Below are 8,913 nucleotides of genomic sequence, written 5' to 3'. Positions count from 1 at the left end.
TTGGTTGCATCTAGTCTTTGTACCAGGCCACATTATACCACACTTCTCTGAAGAAGCTAGCTCGATGCTTCAGTCCACAGTAGTTCAATTTCAGTTGAAATATTGTGCCCAGTTCTGGAAGAATGTCAAGGTTGAAGAAGAAATTCACCAGGGTGGTCCAAGGATGGCGGATCATGGATACGTGGCTAGACTGCACAAGCTGTGCTTGTTGAAGGTTCAGAGGAAATTAAATAGAGCTGTTCAAAATATAGCAATGTCCAAACAAGGTAAATAAAGGAAAGCTTCCATTTGTCAGGAAAACAGAGCAGAACAGCAAGTTTTTTCTTGACCTGTAAGGGTGCTGGAAGCTGATCAAACAGGAATTTTTAACATGGAAAGGAAAATATGCAAGGGTGGAGGAGAATGATCAGCTCTCTCAAAACAGCACAGAAAAAAGAGGCCAAATGGCCCCTTTAAAGAAAAATATGGCTGCATTGTTCCTTTAAGACATTTTCTGGCAACCGTCACTATAATATGTCTGAGAGTGGGATCAATGGTTAAATTTTGTTTAAGCTATCTGTGAATTTAACAGCACCCCACTGGTAACTGTCAATTTTTATTTTTTGTTAAACCAATATCAAATCAGCATTGTTCAATATGAAATGACCAGGATCGGTATACCACATTGGCCATGGCTGGTTAAAGCAAAAGTTGCATCCTGCATCCTACAGAGATGCTGTCTGACCTGGTGAGTTACTCCAGCACTGTGTCTTCCACACAAGAATCCAACATCTGCAGTTTCTTGTCTTTCATTGACTTTGTTACAAATGTCCAAATGTTGGATGACTGCAACTACTGAAGCAGTTCCTTTGAGATCAGGAGGGAGCCATTAGTGTTAATTTGGGGGGGAAATGGCATTTGTTACATTCTCTCAGTATTACACACAGTGAAGATCTGCAGATAATATGAACAAGGAGGTTGTCTAGTCTAACCAGTCCATTCTAGGGTTATAGTGCACTTAAATATAAATAAACATTACCATCCCAGTATTATTGAGTTATCTGTTTACAACTGCATTGAGGAATTACACATGTGTTTGGTATGGGTAAATAAGCCAGCATTTCCATTCCTGGTTGCTCGATGTTCCTGATGAAGTACAGCTGTGAACATGGGATGTTGCCAAACATCTGGTTGAGCAATGATACCCAGTTCTTCAATCGACACCACTAAATAATAGGGTGGTATTAATCCAGGTTGAAAATCATCCAGTGGATAAGATATTGGCCAGCTGGTTAGGCATGTGAAACTGTATGTGGAGAGGCAAATTCTTTAAGGTGAAGTGCAGGGAAATAGGAAAGAAACCAAAGGTGGCACAGTAGCGTGTCAGAGTTGTTACCTTTCATTGCCAGAAACCCAGGTTCAATCCTGACCATGTGCTGTCCATGTGGAGTTTGTACGTTTTCCCTGTGACCGTGTGGGTTTTCACCGGGTGCTCCGGTTTCCTCCCACATTCCAAAGATGTGCAGGTTTATAGGTTAATTGGTTTCTGTAAATTGTCTCTAGTGTGTAGGACAGAACTAGTGTACGGGGGTCTGTGATCGGCATGGACTCGAAGGGCCTGTATCCACCGTGTATTTCTAAACTAAACTAACGCAGCTTCAGAGATGCCGAGGGTTGATTTCAAGGGGACTAGATCAGGTGCATAGCTCTGAATAGTGCCTACTCTTCTAGCTGGAGATGTTTAATGTACTGCAGAAAAGAAAATGAATAAGGCCAGTGTTTAAGAAGGAACTGCAGATGCTGGAAAATTGAAGGTAGACAAAAATGCTGGAGAAACTCAGCGGGTGAGGCAGCATCTATGGAGCGAAGGAAATAGGCAATGTTTTGGGCCGAAACCCTTCTTCAGACTGAAGAAGGGTTTCAGCCCGAAACGTTACCTGTTTCCTTCGCTCCATAGATGCTGCCTCACCCGCTGAGTTTCTCCAGCATTTTTGTCTACCTTGAATAAGGCCAATGCCGGGTTGGAAATCATCACCAACCTGCTGTTGGGGTAAAGAAGTGGAAAAGATGGTGACGCGTTGAGATATTTCATCTTGCGTATGGCGTGCACTGCCTAAAGTTGTAGGACAACTTGTTCTATTTGATTGTGCACACCAGGTGATTGCATTCGTTAAAACAGGGCGGACCATGTGAAGGTTGCAATCTCCCACTCTGAGATATTTCATGTCATGTGGAGATAAAGAGCCTCCTGTTTATTTCCACATTACAAAGCAGATATATATGGAGTGAACTTACCCTCTTAAATATAAGAAAGTTACTTCACAGCACCGGTTTTTAATATATGAGAAAGAGCTTCCAGCTGTTGGCTTCGGTGACTCCAGAGTTTTTGTTCATACTACATTATCAGGAAGTCCATTACGTGTGTTGATCAATCTTTCTGTTAAGAATTTCCTGTCATACATCTTCATCTTGCTGGCTGCTCCAGTGAGCCATTCTCCTGTGTCTCCACACCACAGTTTAATTTGCACTTTTAATCCAGGTTTACTATCTGACCAGCCACAGATTATTGTGGTTCTATTTGGACTCAGGCTTCCCTTACTCTTACTTGGCACTGACCCAGTGAAAATGAAATGAAGGGAGGAAGTGGACAAGGTCCATTTGGAGAATTTTGCTGTCATCCTATTTCTGAGCATGACAATCACCAATAGTAGATATCCAATTGCATTCTGAAAGAGAAGTTTTAATTTATCGCACCAGGAGAGAACTTTGGGGGGTGAGGGGAGAGGTGGTAGTGTTCTGAAAGTTGCTTACAGGGGTAATTATTTGCAAATTCCTTGTCCACTAATGTCTAACATGCTTCAGTTGACGATTTACTGTCCTTATCCAGCCTGGCCCATAAGGGACTCCACACCCATGGCATAGCAAAGTAGTTATAATTACTGGCCTCAGTTCAGGGGTAATTTGGAATCGACAATAAATGATGGTATCGCCAGTCGTGTCCACCCCCGGTGAACAAATAGCAAAAGTATGAAAGAGAAACTCGCAATTGGAATATTTATTGGATCGTGACATAAAAGGGACCCACAACTAAGAGTGGATTGTTTACAGATTAGGACGCGAGGCAAGTTCAGAGGAGCTACTACCACAGTATCAGGAATAAAAGAAAGATTGTGGAAAGGCACATCAACAGGAAGAGAAGACACTAGAAGCAGATGATGCCAATTTTGAAGAGAAAATTTTATTGGGGGAAGTTACCCAGACCTGTGTCCAAAATGGATGGTCTCAAAACTACACAGTATTGAACTGTCCCCAGGTTTTTGACTGTACGGCCCATCAAATTTCTGTTGTGTAAATGTTCAAAAGCATTTGTCAGAGAGAGGAATACATCAGATATTTTTACGGGCAAAGGAACAGCTCCAAAATGTAATGGAGGTTTGAGGTGATGTGGGTTTATCACACATGAGGTTGGTGCACCTACAGTACGTGCACTACAATGCATAGGCAGCTTTAGAGATTGAAGGTACACAAAAAAGCTGGAGAAACTCAGCGGGTGCAGCAGCATCTATGGAGCGAAGGAAATAGGCAACGTTTCGGCCCGAAACGTTGCCTATTTCCTTCGCTCCATAGATGCTGTTGCACCCGCTGAGTTTCTCCAGCTTTTTTGTGTACCTTCGATTTTCCAGCATCTGCAGTTCCTTCTTAAACAGCTTTAGAGATTGTTGTCTTAGCCAGTGAAGGGATTTGTTTTCTGTCCCCAACAAACCTCTTGAGTGGCAGAAATCATTCCTGCACCAATCTTTTAATGTTAGGGCGGCACAGTGGTGCAGCGGTAGAGTTGCTGCCTCACAACGCCAAAGACCTGGGTTCGATCCTGATTCGGGGTGCAGTCTGTCAGGAGTTTGTACGTTCTCCCTGTGACCACATGGGTTTTCTCTGGGTGCTTCGATTTCCTCCCACAGTCCAAAGACGTGCAGGTTTGGAGGTTAATTGACTTAGATAAAATTGTAAATTGTCCCTAGTGTGTAGGATAGTGCTAATATACGGGTTGATCGCTGGTCGGCACTGACTCCGTGGGCCGAAGGGCCTGTTTCCGCACTGTACCATTAAAGTCTAAAAAATGTCTTCTGGATCAGACGATCTGCCTCTGTTCTACTGAGGTTGCAGAGAGGCAGCAAAGTCCCAGCTCTTTGTGAGTTAATCTTGGTCAGGAGAGCATCTGGGTTGTGGAGAGTGAGGGGATGGGTGGTGTGGGAGTAAGTGCTATTGTTTGTCTCCACCGGGGGAAGATTGTACTGATTGTCAATGAGAACGGCTCAGAAGTGAATGTAACAAGGGAAGGAAGATTCAGACATTTCCTCCCTCATCCCAACCTTTCCTGAGTCAAAGAAAGCTGACTTCATAAAGGCAGACAGACAGACAGCAAAAGGATTTGTTCCCAAGAAGCTTTAATTAGCCCTTCGTGTAATTTGCATGTCACTGGCATTGCCAGCATTTATTAATTGACTCTGAACTGAGGAGGCACCCAAGAGTCAGCAGATAGGTGGCTCTGGAATCACATACAGGGGACTGGCGAAGCAGTTGGAGTTTCATTTCTGGGTTATTTTAATGACATGAATTTTATTTCCGATCTGCTGTGTGACTTCAAACTTACGTCTCTGGATCAATGGTCTAAACCTCTATCTGTATAAGGCCAGTAAATTAACAACTATGCAATCACACCCTTCTGAATACAAATGTAGGAAATTGTACCAGAAATAGGGATTATCTCCTTAACATCAGGGTTCATTCCCCAGAAACAAGGGATTGCCTCTCAGGTAGAAGAGATCATATTTCAGAAATAAGTAAGAACCGCCCAGGCCTAAAGAGCCATTTCTCAGAAATACTTGCCCACAAAAAGCTGCAGACCACTTAAACAAGTAACTTAAAACCTGAGGCTGAGGAGGTTTTGCTGCCAAAGGGTATTAAAGTAATGTGAATTGAAAGGTGCAGGGCGGCCATGACGTAACTGAATGTCAGGGCTGGCTCGAGGTGCTGTTCCTGCAAGGAATCATTACCTTCTCCCAACCATTCAAGAAGCTGAACGGCAGCAGGATAGGATAAGAACGCACTCCATTCAAAATCTCTGCGCGTGGTCAATCAAAGGTCAGCCTGGAAAAGAGCATTGGTATTTTGTTTAAACTGAGGAAAACTAGATTGCTTCCTGTTTACAGAGTAATTAGGTCACAAGAGCAAATAGCAACTAAATAAAACTGGTCTCAAGTAAAGCAGCTTGGTTTGGGGAAAACACTTATTTTATTGTTGATTCTGTGCTGTGCAGTTAACCTCTGCACTAAACCCCCCCTCCCCACTCCCCACTCCCCTTCCTCCCCACCTACAGCATTACTCTGTCCCACCATCCCTCCTCCCACATCACCCCTCACTCTGCTCTTTGCCAATTCTCCCTCTTTTATCCCCTCCCCAACTCCCCTACCCCGCCCAGTGCTCTCCTTCTGCCCAGTTTCAATAATATTATTTACGCTGCAGCATGCGAGTCCAGGGGCATTCTGCAGCCTGACTGGTGGGGTATTTTGACAAGGCACTGAACTGTAGCATGCACTGTCCTTGAACTGCAGTCTGCAGCCTGGAAAGGAGTTAATAAAGACAAGGGCTGTTGCACCCTGGGGAAACAAGAGTGGAGCAGACAGCTGGCACATCAGAAGGGCGCAAGCCCGAATATCATGTCTGCACCTTGTAAAAACCTCACTCTTATAATTTAAACCCTTGCCTGATCCTCATGTGATGTCTTTTGAACAGGACGCAGTTCATGTCAGAAAAATGTAAGTAGCACCAAGGATATGTCTTTCACCCTGTGACAGTGAAAGGCGAAAATCTGCCACAAACTTCATGTTCCTCTCTCACTGGACAGTGATTCTGTGGGTGAGGACTACCCCTCACCATTTTTCCCAAAGGAGCTGAATCTTTGCCAGTGAGTCGTGTGTTTTGAGTGCGTAAGTTTATGAGCATGTATGTGTGTATGGTCTGTCTGTTACAGTTAGCATGTGGGTCTGTGAGTGAATGTGCACGTGAGTGTGCATGTCAAAGCATGTCTATATATGTGTGTCGATACAAGCATGTGCCTGCATTAGTGTACGTGTATTCGTTTGAGTGCAGGTATGTAAATATTAGTGCGGGTGAGACCCAGACATTTACTGTTAGCAAGCTATTCAATCACATAAAGCATTACAGTCAATGCCACATCTGTTGATTAAACAGCTAGATACACAACACCCTGGACTAGAGTCACTTGATAATGTCTCCAGGCTGTATCTCTTCATTGTTGGTCCAGGTACATTTCCCTCGCTCGTCCCCTCCACCTCTCTCCTCCTTTAAGACCATTCTTAATACTTATAAAGCTTTTGATCTCCTCAAATATCTCAGTTACAACTTCAGATTTTGCAAATTGACTTAAATTGTCAAAGGTGCTGTGATGCAGGGTACAGATGTCATGGTGCCAAAGAGCCGTACAACTCCTAATGTTCCTCTGCCTACCGGCAACAACAGTGCAGATTAAAAACATTGGTTAAAAGGGAAGACTAGCCTAGCCTGTTTGGCAGATCCCAGCAGAGACCCTGCGTCTCAGTAGAGGCCACGTTATTGTATTGTAAACTTTTTTTTCTAGCTTTTCCATGAAGACAGAGACCCTTTAAGAAAGTTTAAACTCATTCATTCGCACCTGATAACTATTTAAGCAATCACTTTGAAGAAGATTGGACTTCCATCACAGAGAGGTATGTGGGGACTATTTATGTTAACTTTTATGTAGTTGTGTGCCTTGTTGCTTTTTTAAAAGTATGGCTGTATGGTAAGTTGCATATCACCATACCTTAATTCATACACATGACAATAAATGACCTTTGAACGTGGTTAATTACAGCAGGTTCAACCTCAGCATAATATTTCAACATAGGCTAGCTTTTCTCGGCTCTTACCCTTACAGGAGAAAACTACAGGAATTATTTTGAAGATACTTAGGATTAATTGTGATTTACCTATTTGGGGTGTTATTTGATGGAGCAAATGGTTTATGGACCCCTGCCTACTTGTTTATCATACACTTCAAAGTAATTTTATTTTTATTGCAATTCTTTCAATCACTCGTATATGCAAAGGCCAAGAGGTACAGTACTTTGCAACATCTGAAAGTCACCTCCGACGGGCATCTTTTTCTTTCTGTAGGTCAAATGGCAGATGTCCATGGCATCGTTGCTAATGCACAATTTGGCTGAAGAAGATTCCTGACTAGAAATGGAGAAACAAGGAACTGGTTTACAGATGCTGGTTTACAGAAAAATACACGAGTGATGGGGCCCAACCTGAAACATCACCTATCCATGTTCTCCAGAGATGCTTTCTGACCTGTTGAGTCATTCCAGCACTTTGTGTTTTTTTCTGTCCCCCCCCGATTAGAAATATTGCCTGTCCATTTCCTTCCACAGATGCTGCCTGGCCTGCTGAGTTCCTCCGCAATTTGTTTCTTGCTCAAGATTCCAGCGTCAGCAGTCTCGAGTGTTTTCATAGGTCAGAAGGTAGTGTTGAGTCAACCACATCTTGGTAGGCATTCCTCTCGCCTCTGAAGCTGATAGGTACAAATTCAGAAAATTGTGTTCAAGAATGAAGACTGCCATCAAAATGCAGTACTGAGGGAGCACCTCACTGCCCAGTGAGCTATTAAACCAAGGATCTATCTGTTGACACGGGTGAATGTAAAAGATCTCCATAGAAAAAGAACTTGGATAATTTTCCTGGTGACATGCCTAATATTTTCCCCTCAATCACCATCACAGAAAAACAGATCATCCAGTCATTACTGCAATGCTATTTGTAATAATAATAATAATACATTTTATTTGTTGGGCGCCTTTCAGACATCTCAAGGACACCTTACATAGATTAACAGGAATATAAACATATAATCAGAATAAAATAAATAATAAAGACATCACAGAAACACAAATTAAAAACAGAATTCAGTCCAAAAACAAAAATCAAAAACACAATGTGAAGAGAGAGCAGCGGCAGCTAAAGCGCGCCAGCGTCCACTCTCCCTTCACGGCAGCCATCTTGGACAAAGACTAACAGGATTACCTTACAGACAAAAAATCATCCCCCCACAATGGACACCACTGTGGGGGAAGGCACAATGTCCAGTCCCTATCCCAAGTTCACCCCAAAGTCAGGCCTATTGAGGCCACCGCAATTGCCTCTACAGAGGCCCGATGTTCCTGGCTGTTCTCACCGGGTGGTCTTGCCCCAGCGTCGGGACAGTCCTCTCAGCGGCTGGGCCACCTGGAACGGCAGCTATCTAGCTGGAGACCGCGGCTTCCGAAGCCGACAAGGCCGCGCCGGTTTGGAGCTCCCAGGCTCCCGATGTTGAAATCGGCGGCGCCCACTCCGCTCCACCTACGGGTTTGCTGTGCAGAAACTGGCACACAATGTGGATTTCCTCTACTTACTTCTATTGTACATCATTGGATATCCAGCCCTGTGCGACATCTGAAAGGCACTACTGAAGTGCTATTTTTTTTTCTTTTCTGTAGGTCAACTGACAGATCTCCATGTCATTGCTTGTGGTAAACACACAAGGACTATTATAATGTTCAAGAAGGAACTGCAGATGCTGGAAAATCAAAGGTACACAAAAATGCTGGAGAAACTCAGCGGGTGCAGCAGCATCTATGGAGCGAAGGAAATAGGATGCTGCTGCACCCGCTGAGTTTCTCCAGCATTTTTGTGTACCAGCACTATTATGATGTTCAGTTGTTAACATGGACTGTACCTTTAAGGGCACCTTTGTAAATGGATAAAACCAAGTAATTGGATTGTCAGTGAAATCATTGATTCATTGTTTGCAGGTGGTGAAATAGCACCAAATAAACGATTGGAATGTGCACAGGG

The 8,913-nt window shown here is 43.5% G+C and overlaps 1 long non-coding RNA gene across 1 annotated transcript; it reads left to right on the top strand.

The window, feature by feature from the left end:
* Positions 1 to 5,605: 5,605 nt before the first annotated feature.
* On the top strand, positions 5,606 to 8,636 carry LOC116991636. The gene is made up of 3 exons (XR_004416847.1): positions 5,606 to 5,795; positions 6,638 to 6,746; positions 8,556 to 8,636. It is a non-coding gene; the product is annotated as an uncharacterized LOC116991636 (long non-coding RNA).
* Positions 8,637 to 8,913: the final 277 nt, after the last annotated feature.

Source organism: Amblyraja radiata, chromosome 34 (assembly GCF_010909765.2).
Source record: "Amblyraja radiata isolate CabotCenter1 chromosome 34, sAmbRad1.1.pri, whole genome shotgun sequence".
Taxonomy (NCBI): domain Eukaryota; kingdom Metazoa; phylum Chordata; class Chondrichthyes; order Rajiformes; family Rajidae; genus Amblyraja; species Amblyraja radiata.
This window is presented reverse-complemented; position numbering and strand designations above follow the sequence as displayed.